At 39.2% G+C, this 17,590-nt stretch overlaps 1 long non-coding RNA gene across 1 annotated transcript in view; it reads left to right on the forward strand.

Annotated features, from left to right (window-relative positions):
* LOC145717785 (uncharacterized) overlaps nt 1-13,111 on the forward strand; it is a 229,667-nt gene extending 216,556 nt beyond the window's left edge. Inside the window, exon 3 of the long non-coding RNA XR_014141199.1 lies at nt 12,846-13,111. This is a non-coding gene — a long non-coding RNA (uncharacterized LOC145717785). The remainder of the gene's footprint in view (nt 1-12,845) is intronic.
* The last annotated feature ends 4,479 nt before the right edge of the window (nt 13,112-17,590 follow it).

Consider the following 17,590-nt stretch of genomic DNA (forward strand, 5'->3'; position numbering starts at 1 on the left):
TGTAGGGTTAGGTTGTGTACTTGAGACCTTTCTTGTTTCTTGAGAAAGGCCTGTATTGCTACATACTTTTAGGACCACCTTTGCTGCATCCCAAAGATTTTTGAACAGTTGTATTTTCATTTTCATTTGTTTCCATGAATTTTTTAAATTCTTCTTTAATTTCCTGGTTGACCCATTCATTCTTTAGTAGGACGCTCTTTAGCCTCCGTGTATTTGAGTTCTTTCTGACTTTCCTCTTGTGATTGAGTTCTAGTTTCAAAGCATTGTGGTCTGAAAATAGGCAGGGAACGATCCCAGTCTTTTGGTACTGGTTGAGACCTGATTTCTGACCCAGGATGTGATCTATTCTGGAGAATGTTCCATGGGCACTAGAGAAGAATGTGTATTTTGTTGCTTTGGGATGGAATGTTCTGAATATATCTGTGAAAGACATTTGGTCCAGTGTGTCATTTAAAGTCTTTATTTCCTTGTTGATCTTTTGCTTAGATGATCTGTCCATTTCAGTGAGGGGGGGTGTTAAAGTCCCCCACTATTATTGTATTGTTTTTGATGTATCCTTTGCTTTTGTTATTAATTGGATTATATAATTGGCTGCTCCCATGTTAGGGGCATAGATATTTATAATTGTTAGATCTTGTTGTTGGATATAGACCCTTTAAGTATGATATAGTGGCCTTCCTCATCTCTTATTATAGTCTTTGGTTTAAAATCTAATTTGTCTGATATAAGGATTGCCACTCAGCTTTCTTTTGGTGTCTATTAGCATGGTAAATGTTTTTCTACCCCCTCACTTTCAATCTGGGGGTGTCTTTGGGTCTAAAATGAGTTCTTGCAGACAGCATATCGATGGGTCTTGTTTTTTTATCCTATCTGATAGCCTGTGTCTTTTGATTGGGGCATTTAGCCCATTTACATTCAGGGTAACTATTGAAAGATATGAATTTAGTGCCATTGTATTGCCTGTAAGGTGACTGTTACTGTATATTGTCTGTGTTCCTTTCTGGTCTATGTTACTTTTAGGCTTTCTCTTTGCTTTCAAGATTTCTTGTAGGGCTGGTTTTGTGTTTGCAAATTCCTTTAGTTTTTGTTTGTCCTGGAAGCTGTTTATCTCTCCTTCTATTTTCAACAACAACCTAGCTGGATATACTATTCTTGGCTGCATATTTTTCTCATTTAGTGCTCTGAATATATCCTGCCAGTCCTTTCTGGCCTGCCAGGTCTCTGTGGATAGGTCTGTTGCCAATCTAATGTTTCTACCATTGTAGGTTATAGATCTCTTCTCCTGAGCTGCTTTCAGGATTTTCTCTTTGTCTCTGAGACTCGTAAGTTTTACTATTAGATGTTGGGGTGTTGACATATTTTTATTGATTTTGAGGGGGGTTCTCTGTGCCTCCTGGATTTTAATGCCTGTTTCCTTCCCCAAATTAGGGAAGTTCTGTGCTGTAATTTGCTCCAATATACCTTCTACTCCTCTCTCTCTTTCTTCTTCTGGGATCCCAATTATTCTAATGTTGTTTCATCTTATGGTATCACTTATCTCTCAAATTCTGCCCTCGTGATCTAGTAGTTGTTTATCTCTCTTTTTCTCAGCTTCTTTATTTTCCATCATTTGGTCTTCTATTTCACTAATTCTCTCTTCTGCCTCACTTATCCGAGCAGTTAGAGCCTCCAGTTTTGATTACACCTCATTAATAGCCTTTTTGATTTTGAGTTGATTAGATTTTAGTTCTTTTATTTCTGCAGAAAGGGTTTCTCTAATATCTTCCATTCTTTTTTCAAGCCCAGCTAGTATCTTTAAAATCGTCATTCTGAACTCTCGTTCTGACATCTACTAATGTCCATATTGATTAAGTCCCTGGCAGTCGGTACTGCCTCTTGTTCTTTTTTTTTGAGGTGATTTTTTTCCGTCTTGTCATTTTGTCCAGAGGAGAATAGATGAATGAGAGAACAAAATCCTGATAGGGTAACAACGACCCCAGAAAAATATACACTAAATAAATCAGAAGAGACCTGAAAGCAGTGGAAAAGAAAGGGAAAGAAAGAAAAAAGAAAAAGAAAAAGATAACAAACACACAAACAAACCAAAAACCAGAATATGATCAAATATGACCAGGCTGGTGCATAGATCAGTGCCACACACTAGGTTTTTGGCTTTTTTTGGACTGTTAAAAGAAAGTGCCTCCAAAAGTGTAAACAAAGAAAAGGTTATATATGTACAAAATAAGGGTAAATACGATGAAGGGATGGAATATGACTGTAGAGATGAGAATTATAAAAGATTTTATAAAAGGAATTGATAAGAAATTGGTTGAAAAAAGAAAGAAGAGGATTTAGGAAAAAAAAAAGAAATAAGGGAGACAATATGATCAGGCAGGAGATTAGAAGAAAGCCATACACTAGAGATTTAGGGTATGTTTTGGTCTGTTAGATGAAACTGTATCCCAAAATTTTAAAGAGAGTACAACTTATATATATATATATACCAAAACTAAGGTTAACTATTATGAAGGGATAGAATATGACTCTAAAAATGAAAAATAAAGAAGATTTTTTTAAAAAAAGGGATTGATAAGATGTTGTTTGAAAAAGGGAAAAAGTAAAATTCAAAAGAATAAAGAAAAAAATTAAAAAATTAACTTTGAAAGACTAAAAAATCATGGGAAAAAAGCCTTGAATTCTATATACAGTATTTCTCTAGCGCTGGTGTCTGCCATCCTCATTGATCAGTAAACTTGGTCTTGGCTGGCTGTTCTTGCTGATCTTCTGGGGGAGGGGCCTGTTGCCGTGGTTCCCAAATGCCTTTACTGGAGGCAGAATTGCACCACCCTTGGCTGGGCCGGGCTAAGTAATCTGCTCAGGTTTTCTCTCGGGAGCTTTTTTTCCCTGCAAGCTTTCCGTACAGCTTTGGAGGATGAGAGTGAAAATGGCAGCCTCCCAATCTCCACGCTAGAGGAGCTGAGAACTTGGGGCCCCACTCATCAGTGGGACCCCAGAGAAAACAGCCAGTCACTCCCGTGTCCCTGGTCTCTGGCCGCACTCTGTGCTCACCCAACCTGTGACCAAGCATTTTCATATCTGGCTCATGACCCTGTTTGGAGTCTCCAAACCCAGCAGATCCCTGTGGTGCGCTCCTGCGCTGCTCCTCCTGTGGGAGGAAGGGGAGTCTCCCTGCATCTGCCTCTTGTTGGGTCCTTGCTGGAAGAACAGTGGCCTGATTGTGCCGCGGATCAGTTTATGGCAACCCCGAGCAGAGAGCCCATTCCTCGGCTCCATCTCTGCCACTGTCCTCTCCGCTCTGATACCTGTGAGCTCTGCTGCACTCAGGCACCCCCAGTCTTTCTGTGACCCCGAGGGTCCTGAGACCACACTGTCCCAGTGACGGTTCCAACCCCTGCTTAGCCACTGGAGCGACGTCCCTCAGTGGAGCCGACTTCTACAAGTTCCAGTTTTGTCTCTGCTGCTCTATCAATTGCCAGTAGCGGCTGACGGAGGCCCCCTCACCCACCTATCTTCCCGAATATCGCCTCAGATTCACTTCTCCGCACGTCCTACCTTCCAGAAAGTGGTCTCTTTTCTGTTCAGAGAGTTGCTGCTATTCTTTTCTTTGATCTCCTGTTGAGTTCGTAGGTGTTCAGAATGGTTTGATCCCTATCTAGCTGAATTCCTGGGACCAGGCAAATTTAGGTCTCCTACTCCTCTGCCATCTAGCTCCTCCCCCGAGAAGTTCTTTATAGATCTTTGATATCAGCCCTTTATCTCCAATGTCATTTGCAAATATCTTCTCCCCTTCCGTGGGTTTGCCTCTTAGTTTTGTTGACTGTTTCCTTTGCTGTGCCGAAGTTTTTTATCTTGATGAAATCCCAAAAGTTCATTTTCACTTTGTTTCCCTTGCCTTTGGAAACATGTCTTGTAAGAAGTTACTGTGGCCAATGTTGAAGAGGTTACTGCCTATGTTCTCCTCTAGGATTTTGATGGATTCCTGTCTCACATTTAGGTGTTTCATCCATTTTTAGTTTATCTTTGTGTATGTTTTAAAGGAATGGTCTAGTTTCATTTTTGTATATGTAGCTGTCCAATTTTCCCAGCACCACTTATTGAAGAGACTGTTTTTTTTCCATTGGATAATTTTTCCTGATTTGTCAAAGATTAGTTGGCCATAGAGTTGAGGGTCCATATCTGGGCTCTCTATTCTGTTCCATTGGTCTATGTGTCTGTTTTTATGCCAATACCATGCTGTCTTGGTGATCACAGTTTTGTAATATAGCTTGACGTCAAGCCACGTGATGCCCCCAGCTTTGTTTTTCTTTTTCATCATTCCCTTGGTGATTCGGGGTCTTTTCTGGTTTCTTACAAATTTTAGGATTTTTGTTCCAACTCTTTGAAAAATGCCAATGGCATTTTAATAGGGATGGCATTGAAAGTGTAAATTGCTCTGGGCAGGATAGACATTTTAACAATGTTTATTCTTCCAATCCATGAGCATGGAATGTTTTTCCATCTTTTTTTGTCTTCCTCAATTTTTTCGTAAGGTTCTGTAGTCTCTAGAGTATAGATCATTTACCTCTTTGGTTGGGTTTATTCCTAGGTATCTTATGGTTTTTGTTGCTATTGTAAATGGAATCAATTCCTTAATTTCTCTTTCTATAGTTACATTGTTAGTGTATAGAAAAGCAAGTGATCAGGATGCCTGGATGGCTCAGTCGGTTAAGCTGCCACCTTCGGTTCAGGTCATGATCCCAGGGTCCTTGGATCAAGTCCTGCATTGGGCTCCCTGCTCAGTGGGGAGCCTGCTTCTCCCTCTCCCTCTGCTGCTCCCCCTGCTTGTGCTTTCTCTGTGAAATAAATAAAATCTGTAGAAAAAAAAAAGAAAAGCAACTGATTTCTGTGCATTGATTTTGTATCCTGCCACATTGTTGAATTGCTCTATGAGTTCTAGTAATCGGGGGGTGGAGTCTTTTGGGTTTTCCCCATAAAGATCATGTCATCTGCAAAGAGGGAGAGTTTGACTTCTTCTTTGCCAATTTGGATGCCTTTTATTTCTTTTTGTTGTCTGATTGCTGAGGCTAGAACTTCTAGCACTATGTTAAACAATAGTGGCGAGAGTGGGCATCCCTGTTGTGTTCTTGACCTTAAGGGAAAAGCTCTCAGCCTTTCCCCATTGAGGATGATATTCACTGTGGGCTTTTTCTGAAATGGCTGAAATGGAGAGAGGATATTAAAAATAAGTGCCCTTCTCCTTATCCCTGCCCACGCTGTGTATAATTGGGAAGAAGTGAAGACAACCCCATGACATTATCAGAGAGCAGTCTGACTGTCCAGTCTCAGAGGCAGTGTTGATGATGGTGATTCTTGGAGGCTAGGAGAGGGAATTACGTGCAAAGGGGTAGAAAAGTGAGAAGGCAGGTGAATCTCAATGAGGTCCACCACAATACCTTGCACAAATAGATGAGTTGTCTTCCTAGTCCCTTTCTACTTCTCGGCGCCAACACTCCATCAGAGTCCAAATGACAGGCATTCTGTCTGCCTGCATGTGAGAAAATCACACCCATTTTATTAGATTGCTGTTATTTCTAATGTGGGAGAAGTAATGATGTTCAAATAAGTGGCTTGGGAAACTCAGGGGAGGGTTTGAGTTGAAGGAATACAATAACAAGTATTACCCTTAGACAAGAGAAAGGATGATTTAAATCTTGTGGCCTGCTCTCACCCATGTGGAGTTTGAGTCAGTTGTCAGTGTTAATGATCATATCCTCACAAGTGGACCTATCTGTATTATTCTTTTGGCCTAGAGCTCTGCACACAGTGGGTACTTGACACTGGTTGCTGACAGCCTGGTCAGTTTCACAAGGAGGTAGTTCTATGATCTGAACTTCCATTGTAACCAACTACAATGGATTTGATTCTCCCTCTGGAATAGTGGCTGCAGTCAATGTGTAAACTGATGGTGTACCAGCTTCCTGAGGTAAAAGTGATGACAACCATGCTGTGTTCCAGGGGAAACTGAATGCAGTCCTTCCCTGGCCCATTAAGCTATGGTATTTTGTCCTCAGCACTTCTTTACCTATGAATTAACCAGGGAGGATTGTACCTAAAAAGAAAGTTATCTGGTAATACGCAGTTATAAGCATTGTATCATATAATTATTTCAATTTCTTTTTTATTGGCTTGTCACAATTTTATGTAGAGTATCAAATTAGGTTTTGAGTATTTGCAGTGCAATAGCTCAAGATTGATAGATGGAAGTCTGATAATCCACAAACGTGACCCAGCACAATATTGTCCTAATTTGCTTTGTGAGGATTAATTCAACTCTTTTCTGCTTTCATGACAGTGAATATACAGTGTGGTACAAATAATGCCATGTAAACAAATTCTGAGCTTCCTTAATCTTTGCAAATGTCTTGAGTTGACCTTTTCTCTGAGTGTCCTTTAGTGGGTTCTAAGATAGAGCCCAAAAGCATGTGTGAAAACCATGGAAGAAAGAAGACTCCACTCCAAAACAGTAGTCCGTTGGACCCATTGTTCATTCCAGGAGTTCCATTTTTCTATGGTATTTTAAATAGAATGATGGCTTGTTGGTAGTTTTACCTAGTTGGCCACAATTACTAAAATACCAGAAGTAAAATTCTACTGAAATGAAATATATCATACCAAACCTTCCCATGTTTAATATGACTCTGAAATTTATTCCAGCAAATGTTAAGTAGTAATGGTGTCAACAGAAGAAATTTGGATTGCTAGTTTGGCTGTGGTTTCAAATATCACCTAAGAAATATTCTCTTATTAGGCTTCACAACCTTTCTCAGAGCAGTAGTTTGGGGCAGGATCACATTGAAAAGCTAAGAAAAGCCAGCCCTGAAAACTTCTCCCCGCACAAAAACATTAAGAATGTTACTCACAGCTTATGGGGTTTATAGATCTTTTGAAGTTTAACCACTAGAGGGCCATGTTATTCTCTCTCATAGATGAAAGCCAGAAGACAGTAATGATGGCTTCATTATAGCCAGAGATTTTTATTTTTTAAAAAAATTTAAAAGATTTTATTTATTTATCTGAGAGAGAGAGAGAGAGTGAGCACGAGAGAGAGAGCATGATCAGGGGAAGGGGCAGAGGGAGAGGGAGAAGCAGACTCCCCGCTGAGCACAGAGCCTGATGTGGGGCTCATACCAGGAAGCTGGGATCAAGACCCGAGCCAAAGGCAGATGCTTAGCCAACTGAGCCACCCAGGTGCCCCATCCAGAGATTTTTAAACATTTAAAATCTTTCCAAAATAGAAGTGGTAAACTCTGAGATAATGCAATGAAAGGAACAGGCACCATGTAAGAAATCTCTTCTTTCTCCCACCCCTTCCCAATGTTTCTTAGTTTAGTAGTCAGTGTTCTATTTAAGTGTTTTAGTACTCTCCTGTTTTATGAGCATCCTGTTAATTAGCCATGTGGTTTCTATAAAATTGTTCCCATAGCATTGGTGGTAGCTATTTGTGGTTGCCAGAAAACCCAGACTTTTATAAAATATTCTTACACAAAGAAAGGGCAACATAGTAAGTACTGGATAATGTGTGGTCATGGGGAAACTGAGACTGACAATAAGAATTAATAGAAAGGGGTTCAAGATCTCAATCCTAATTTAGTGCAATGGGACTGAATAATTGTAAGATGCCTTATAAAAACAACGTGTTGTGAAGTGGTATCACAATTTAAAGCTTTGTCCTGGTAGGTCAGAGGTTTAGTTCCTATGAAAATACTGAAATTATTTTAGGTATAATTTTATAAAGACCTGGATCCATTTTCCCCCCTTCTTTTGGCTTTGATGAAACCCTTTTGGCCATATTGCATAGTTGTGAAGGGTGATTGTGGATTCCAATGTAAAAGAAGAGAAGTAAAATGTTTGAAAATAAAAGAAGGAAGGTTACTTTAGAATCTAAAGTTTAGATATTTGAGATGGCCCATGAGAATGCTTAAAGGTGGGGAAGGAAGGACCATGCCCAAAATGAGTCAAAAGAAGGCAGGCTTGAAACAAAGGCTGAACTTGAGCATGGCAGGATGGGTTTTGGGCAGTGTGAGAGTCATCTGATCTTGGATGCTGCTCTGAATGCTACTCAGCAATCTTTCATATGTATCTAGATAACCTTCTGTCAACTCCTATAGCAAATGGATTTCTACCTTCTCTGAATCAAAAGCAAATTCTCCTGCTGGGAGGCAGTAGAGTATCAAACTGAAAAGCCTGGACCTTGGATCAATTCCCAGTTCTACCGTTACTATGTGAACTTGGGACATTTTTTTCGATTACTCTGTGCTTTAGTTTCTTATCCTGTAAAATGGGGATACTAGTTATATTCATGTGCTAGAGTTATTAGGAAGATTAAATGAGTTAATGTCTCAAGACATTAACTCAACATATATTAAGCAACATATGTTAGCTATTGTTACTATAACTCCATTAGCCCTTTGTTTTTAGTGAGAATAATGGGTTCTGATAGTTCACCTAAGAGATTGTGAATTCATTAAAGGCAGAGGCAGTAACTTAATGTTTATGGTTATTGTAACATGTAGCATAGTGTCTGGAAGGGAGTAGGCACACACATACAGAAAACTGACAAATGAATTCTGAAACATTTTCAGCAAACAATGGTTTTAGGTTTAAATGTCATTTATTTAGCACATTTCATTAAACTCAACTCCTATCCCCTATGTATTAACAAACCTTTTTATGATGATTGAAAATCTCATGTTAAATATCAGTTCCATGTACATCACATATGTCTGTGTGTAGGAGCTGTGTATTTTCAATTGGCTATGCTCAGACTTGGGGAGCTAAGAGTGATATCCCCTGCCCTCTACCAGTTCTTTTTACATTTCATGGTTCAAGTTGTGAAGCTGAGGGTACACCTTCTGCATTTTTCCTGGTCACTTCAAATTCTATCAATACCTTTCCATCTGGCATAGGTCTATGGTGGTGTGGGACAGGAAAAAAAATTCTATTCATCTTTTCCTGTCCAGGCAATTATTGACCTTCTTTCAATCCTTCTCTTTGATGGTATTTAACCTTGTCTACCACATGGTTCGCTGTCTGATTTCTGATTTTTTAACAGGCACTTAGTACTGCTGCTTCTCAACAACACTTTTGGCACTTCAGAGATTGCCAAGTTAGTTCAGCTTTTTCCTAATTTGGACTTTTAACAGCCTTTATTTTAGAGTTTGCTAGAATTGTGGCTCTGTACACAATTTCAGTAAATTTAATTCAACAAACCAACCATAAATGCTTGAATTTCGTCAAGTAAGCTTTTTTCTTTCTTCTTTTTAAAAATTCCACCTCCTGAGCAGTAGTCAATTAGATTGAGTTTTGAGCCAGGTTGTTTTTTGGGAGTGTGTGAGACGGGGTCAGGTGGTGTGTTATGCTAAAGAACAGAGAGAGCCCTGTGAATGCTTACACAGATGAAAGATATTTTTAGATTATTTTATTTTATTTTATTTTTTATTTTTATTTTATTTTAGGGTCTTATCCAAACTTCTATTGCTGAGACTATTTTTTTAAATGTTTGTATCCCTTGCAAACAATAAATCATGGAACACTACATCAAAAACTAATGATGTAATGTATGGTGATTAACATAACATAATAAAAAAAATCTTTGTATCCCTTTCTTAAATCCGTAATTGTCCATGAGTAAATGAAAATACACTTGACTCCTCAAAGATACATTTGATATGGTATTAGTGGTGTCCTAGGCTGGGCAAATGATTTTTGTACTAAGACTTATAATCAGAGTTCACTGGCCTATTTAGATTCATTGTTTACAAATATAGTAATAATAACCATATATCTATTGAGTATCTATGATGTACTAGACTATGCTAGATGCTTTATGTGTGTTGTCTTATTTAATCCTCACAACTATCCTAGAAATTAGTTATAACTATAATCCCCATTTTACAGATAAGGAAACTGAGTAGTTAAATAACTTTCCTGAGGCTATACAGCTAAAAGTCATCATACTTAGTATGAGATATAGATATGCAAATTTGCATTTAGTTAATTGGTCTTCCACATTGTAAATGTTAGCCATTACTTGTGCTTTGGATGAATAGCACTTTCTCTCCACTTCTATTGTTTTGCTCTTTATAAAATGAACACACACACACACACACACACACACACGTAAACAGGCAGCTCTCCCTCATGGTCATTTACTACAATGTCTCCCTCATTTTAGTTCTTGGGTTTTATCTTTTTTTACTTCCACTGGCTTTGATACTGGAATGACTCACAGACTTTGGATCCTTTGCACAGCATGGACTTTGGGGTCTAATTTTTTAAGGCATCTCTGACTCTGGCCATAACCAGTTCTTACTCCACAAAGTATGTCCTGCTCTCCTCTATATATTCTCATGGCTTTTTACCCATTGGTCAGCACCTACTTTGACTTTTATCTTCCAAAATAATGACTTGATTGAGTCCTAAGTCATTATGTACCAGAGAAAGGATATTCAGAAGGTTAGCCTCTCTGCTTTTGCCCACACAGAGGAAAAAAAGGATTTCTTAGCTGGAGCACAAGTAGAATGAGTACCAGAGGAAGGGATACTGTCTTCTGAGGACCTTTCCCTTTTGGTAAATTGTCATTGCTCCAGGGTACATCCTCTCCCCTTTACAAGACTGTCTTGAAACAATCCTGTGAGCTGAGGCCAACCATATACATGCAGCATGTCCAGAAAATGCTGTAATTGTATGGTTAACTATGTATTATATTTTGCATCAAATCTGATATTTAGGTTTAACACATCAGCATTCCATAGTGTTTCATAAAGAGAACTGTGACTTTCAGGTACTCTGCCACCTGAAAAAAATGATAACACCAGTCTTATAAGTAGAACCCTAGCAGAAACCTAGGGTAAGGATAATATGACACAAGACAGAAATGTTTTGATGGGTATAAAGGAAAAGTCTAGACTATAGACAATACTGAACAAATCTAAATGGGGCACCATAGTGTGGGGCTTTAAGTACCTGAAACATGAAGCCACTGAGTATCTGGAGTTAGAGCAGAGGATTAACAAAGCCTAAATCTTTATACACTTATGATTTAGTCTTGGTCTATCAGCTTCAAGACAATGTTTTAGGGGTGAGGCCAGGCAGCAAACACTCCAGACGTGGTATGAACAGAACTGAATGTCTGCCATGGGGAAATGGTCTAATGGCTGCCTTCTTGATCTCTGGCTCTGTGTTTTTTTCAAAACAGGTCACCTACCTCATTACTCGTCTCCCTCTTAAAAATGGGACTTAACACAGTATGTTTTATTAAGCGGGTACATTATCCCAGCCTGTGCTATCATGACCACCATTTCCCCTTCAAAGAAGGTAGTGACTTTATTAATGCAGATCCTTTATGAAAACTTAATGAGGCTATCTATCAAGAGTGATGTAATAAATTTGCTTACCCACTGAATTAGTATGGGCTCTCTGTGTGTTACTTATTAATACGCTTTTGTTGTGGGCTTTACTTCCTTTAAAAGCATATATGTTAGAAAATGGACAGAATGGCCCCCAAGAATGGAATGGCTACACTAAAGCAGAGTAAATGCCTTTGGGATTTTTTTAAGGCATCATGTTAAACCTGATAATTGTGAGTGCTGGTGGAGAGCTGAAGGAAGACAGAAAACATGCTGGTAAAAAGGAAGAGAAAGACACAGAAACAAGCCATAGACATAGATCCCCAAGTAGAACCACAGGCAAATCCTGCCTCAGATTCATGCTCTATAACCTAATCATGATCAAGTGTAAACTCTCTTTACTAGGGATAGGGTTAACCTCCTGATAGTGAGGAGGTAAAATTTATGTCCCAAGACCATTCACAAAATTTGATCTCCTTGTGTCCCTAACTCAACCATCTTTTAAATTTTATCTTAGTAGCTGCCTGTGGCTTCCCTTGATGGATGCCTCTCTAACTCTGCCTTCCTACACAGCTTCTCATGTTTAGTCTCTGTCACTTCTTTCTTATGTACTAGAACCTCCATGTCTCTGGAGATTCTCTGCTTTCAGGGCCTAGGCTTTGGGGATCCTTATCTATTTTTAGTCTTTGGGAAATAATAATTTAATGTACAGCTTTTTCCCCTTTTAATATGTTTATTTCAAAGGTTTTCTAGAAATCCATTGATTTACCCAAAGATTTGGATCTTGTTTATATTTGATGCAATATTCTAGAGCCAAGGTATTGTAACTTAAATGAGTAGACCTGTCTGTAAGCATGTTGAGGTTTTATTTGCATGGTCAGTTGGGGGAAGGAGAGGAAACTAGCAATATGTCAAGGCTCATCTAGGGAGTAGCATCAGTATCTAAATGGAGGATGAGGGGAAGCTGATGGGTAAAGAAGAACAACAGGAATCTCAAGGATGGGGTCATATTTCAGATATCAATCTATGTTAGAATACTACACAGGCCAGTCATTGGAGCCATGGAAGGTGAGGGTGTTGGGAAGAGGTAGAAGTCAATCAGGGCCCCAGCCAAGTGGCCTGAGGTTCAGACAGGAGTCCTAAGGGAGAAATGCCACTTAAACATAAAGCAAGGCACGGGACTAATTTTATAAATTTGTGCCCAAATTGTCAGGATATGGCTGCAGCTCACTCTAAGCACACCAGATTCCAGGTTTCTGGTTGTCAGATTAATTTCAGATCCTACTTCCTGATAAGGTGGTCACTCCAATTGTGATATTACTTTAGACTTGATTGCCTTCAGAAAGTAGACAGGCTGAATTACAGGTATGGAAAAAGCAAGGGCTGCAACGTGGAGTTTTTAGCAAAGCCCCCAACACCACAACTACATCTTATGTCAGTCAACTATTTATTCTACAGACATTTATCAAGCACCTGCCATGTACAAAAGACTGTGTGAGGCATCAAAATCCTGACTGTTCAGCTTATAACAAGGATAAGCCTGATCTCAGCAGGTAAGTTTCACTGATTGCCTGCAGGGGTACCTCTGTTCCTTTTTTCTGTCTATACCATGAGGCTGATTCAGTATAAAAAGTATTTGCAGGCATCAGGGTATCTGGGTTCTTGTTCTAGCTCTACCATTCTCTGGCTATCATCTTGAGTGAATCATATCTCTCCTTGAATTTTTTTCTTTTGCCTTGAAATCGTTAAGGCTTTTCTTCTATCTTGATTGATCTTTGGTCACATGACTTTTTGGCCATAATTCATTCATTTATTCATTCACTCACTAAATATCAGATTTGAAAGGGGAGGACATGGAATATAAAGTGAAGACCGTGAGCAAAAGTGGTTCCTCTTATGGCTTTCATTTCCTGAATATCCTTTGAAGGTTAAATCTCAAGAATGTGAAACTCAGGAATGAAAAACACAGAAATACCTGAATTAAAGCCACAGAAATCAGGGGCTTAGTAAAACAAAGGGAGGAAACCCTTGTGATAATTTATTGTTCTTCCACCTAAAGAATAGTTGCTACCTCTAACAAGTCATGTCTTAATGAATGCAGTGGGTGCTCACCAAACACAATGCTAATTAAATGTCCTGTGGAAAACTGAATGCATAGTAGACAGCTACTTAGACAATAAAGACTAATATTCACAGCCAACACAAAATGGTCTTTATAGCCAGGAAAGTACAATGTGGAGTGAGGTAGAAGGTAAACTGAAGAGATACTGTGCTGGTCAAGATACTGTGCTTTTCAGCTGGCTGAAAAGAGGGGCGAAAGAATGGAAACAGGTATGCTTAGCTCCTGAGAAAACTGTATGATTTCAGGCCTTTTTTTCTTCCTCTTTTTTAACCTCCCTCGGTCTTCTGTGTGCTGCTGGTATGTAGGTATAGGAGAGGGGAGAGATTTACTAATTTAAATGTTTAAAAGTTCCACTCTCTGAGAAGCAGGTAGAATTTATCTTTGCTCTCTTCTAACAGCTCTCTCTCCAGTTCAGTGGTTCTCAGGCAGAGGGTGCTTTGCTCCTCAGGGGGCATTTGCTTATGTCTGAAGACATTTGTGGTTGTTACAACTGGGCGTTTGGGGTGGGGGGTTGTGTTACTGATATCTACTGGTAGAGACAAGGAATGCTACTAAACATGCTGTAATGCACAGGACAGATACCCAAATTTCAATAGTGCTGGGGCTGAGAAACCTTGCTTAGGTTATTCATTCATGAAGTCATTCAGAGCACCTCCTATGTTCCAGGTACTGTGCTAGGTGCTGGGGATATAGTGATAAATAAAACAAACATGGTGCCTGCTCTCATGAAATTTACAATGGAGGAGACAGAAAATAAACAAGCAGTAATAAGTTCCTTTTATTTATTGCTACAATTCCCCATGACTATTCATACAACAGACATTGATTAAACAACTACTCCAAGCCAGATATCTTATTGAGGAAGTGATGATGCTTAAGCCAGATATTATCCCTGTTCTAATAAACCTTAGTCTAGTGGGAAAAAACTGACATGGAACTAAACAATTGCAGCACTAGATAATAGCTTTAATAGAGGTGTGGCCAAAGTGCTATAGAAACATAGATTGTAAGTGTGCAGGCTCTCCTGGAAGTGATGATACCAGTAAAAGCTCTTTGGAAAACATGTTCTTACCACTGGGTCTTGAAGAAATATTTTGAGTTCACTGGAAAGAGCTGAGAAAGGCATTTCTGATAAGGATACCAACATGAACAAAGTCATGGAGGGTGAACACTCATTGCCATTGGTGAAATAGCCATGGCATGTTGTGTCTAGACTATAGCATACCTGAATGAGAGTGGCTCAGATGAAGCTGAAGAGGCAAGCAGAAGCCATAACAAGGAGGGCCTTTGTGGGATATGTTAAGGCCCTTGAATTTTCTTTCAGAGGCAGTGGGGAACTGTTGAAATTTTATAATCAGGATAAGGACATGGTCACACTGCTGCTCTAGTTGAGCAGGACTTAATAAGTCCATCCTATAGCTACTACTATCACAATTAAATTTCTCTTACTGTGGTTTCTCCTACAGTCCCCCCACTCTCCACCAAGGCTGTTTTCTATCACTGATGTCTCATTGTTCACTGTAACAGCTTTCAACCCCACCAAGAAATTGGGTGCCTAACATGAGCCTGGACCCCATACAGGGATAGGTTTGCATTCCCCATTGATTTGGTTCTCCTGATGTCATAGACTATTGTGTTTGGAAAAGACCTTAGAGGAAGGGCAAGATGAAGGGCCTGGTATTTAGTGACTGCTTATTATGCACCTGTAACTATGGCTACTTTATTTCCCATATATCTCTAGTGCTTAATGCTCAGACGAAACTCAATAAATGTTGTCATCACCATCATGATCACATTGTCTCATGTATTTCTCACAATTCTTTGAACTAGATGTTACTGTTATTTCCATTTTCTATATGGGAAAACTGAGAGCTAGAGCTCAAAGTACTTCTGAAACAAGGGATTTCTATTAGGTGGGTAGGCAATTGTTTACTATAGTAACAAAGGAATACAAAAACATGTGAGGAATAACATGTCTTTGCCAGTGTATATTCATTGATGGTTTTGGATCCAAGCACTGTTGTCTTTTGAGAGGGATCTTGCTAATTTAAGATTTTGATTTTATTTGGTTCAGGAAGGACTTCAGAAGGAAATGGCTGAAGTCAATTTTGGCGCCAACCTACTTCGTGGTTAAACTCTAGTGTTTTTCAAACTTTCAACTGTGGCGCACAGTGAGACATATATTTTCTATTGTGATCTAATGTACATATATCTAACTGAAACAAAAGTTTTACCCAACAAAGCTTAACTTTATGCGACACATTCTTAGATTTTTCCATAGAACATATTCTATTATTTTCCATTGCATTCCATTAAAAAATGCTAGTTCTGACACATAGTTTAAAAAAACTACTGCTTAAACTATCTTGTATCTGTTCTACATAAGGCTTGGAATCCAAAGGGGCCTCATCTGGATAGGCAGTTATCAATTCTGGGTACAGGGACCATGTTGCCTACAAAACCTAGCTGGAGTCCTGAGCTCCTCTTTGGGCAGTATCTGGTCCACAAGAACATCTCACCAACTCAGGTAAGAACCTCAAGTAAGCACAGGAAACACATGCAAACTCACATTAAAGCAGCATGAACATATGAAAGTGCACGTGAATCCTCATGCAATAAATAATTATGCTCAACTCAGATACCATCTCAGGGGTATACCTATCAAATGAAGCTTTAAGGAATGAGATCAAACCAAAAAGATATGACTGAAAGGTAGGCACAGTTGTAGATCAGTCACTGCCTATTCTCTCTTTTGGCATAAATCGGGATTAGTACTTAAAAACAAGGAAGAACTGTTTTGGCCACTACTTCTTCCACTCTCTTGGTCTCTAGGCTTCTGTTCCCTCTGTATCCTGCCCCATGCTAGAATCTTACAGCCATGCTTTGTTTTTTTGAACATCCCATTACTAGGAGTAGAATGTATACTAGGATCACTATAGTCAACCAAAACTTTCACAGATTTCAAGGCCTTGCTCCAGATCATATATTACATTGTAAACAGTATAAGTCTTGTATACACAGAAGAAGGCTTTATTAGACCTCAGGATATTTCCATTTTTGTAGTACTCTGAATGCTGTGAAGTGTGTGATAGTTTCTTTTTGTATTCCCAGAGTTACTTCTAGTAACAAAACGCTTGGTTATGAAGCTCCATAATTTGAAGGTTGATGATTAAAAGGCAAAACACCAAAGCCTTTATAAGTCATGTGAAACAGGTTGCTTTTTATTTTAATTTTTTTTATTTTTTAAAGATTTTATTTATTCATTTGAGAGAGAGAACAGAGGGAGAGTGAGAGGGAGAAGCAGACTCCCCGCTGAGCCGAGAGCCCGATGCAGGGCTCAATCCCAGAACCCTGAGATCATGACCTGAGCCAAAGGTAGATGCTTAACTGACTGAGCCACCCAGGCATCCCAACAGTTTGCTTTTTAATTTTATGACAGAAATATATTGGTGTACAGCTTCCCTTTGTGCATCTCCACTTCCTACTTCAGTCTTTCCCTTCAGCTGAAGGACATTTTCCAACATACCTAAGTGGGAATGTTCTCTTTCTGAACCATTTTTTTTTCCCACTGAGAGATAGACTTGTCTGCCTATCCACCCCCATCCCATAGGCTCCCTCTGCCATTTTGCTGAATAGCCAACCACTCCCATTATCCAAACAAGAAAGGAACTGATGCCATTCTTTAGACTCTGGGATTAATTGAGAAATTTATCTATTGCAAAGTATCTCCTTGCCTATAAGCATTCGTAGTTTAAGCTTTTCATTCCACAATGAGCTTTGATGTTTATAAAGGGATTTCAGGCTTCAGCAAGCAATATGGAAATTTTGGGGTGGCTCAAGAGGACCCCTAAGATCTTTTTTTTTTATTCTTATGTTAATCTGCATACATTACATCATTAGTTTTAGATGAAGTGTTCCATGATTCATTGTTTGTGCATAACACCCAGTGCTCCATGCAGAATGTGCCCTCCTCAATACCCACCACCAGGCTAACCCATCCTCCCACACCCCTCCCCTCTAGAACCCTCAGTTTGTTTTTCAGAGTCCATCGTCTCTCATGGTTCGTCTACCCCTCCGATTT

The sequence above is a fragment of the Leptonychotes weddellii genome, chromosome X (genome assembly GCF_054177405.1).
Source record: "Leptonychotes weddellii isolate Sample4059 chromosome X, ASM5417740v2, whole genome shotgun sequence".
In the NCBI taxonomy this organism is placed as follows: Eukaryota; Metazoa; Chordata; class Mammalia; order Carnivora; family Phocidae; genus Leptonychotes; species Leptonychotes weddellii.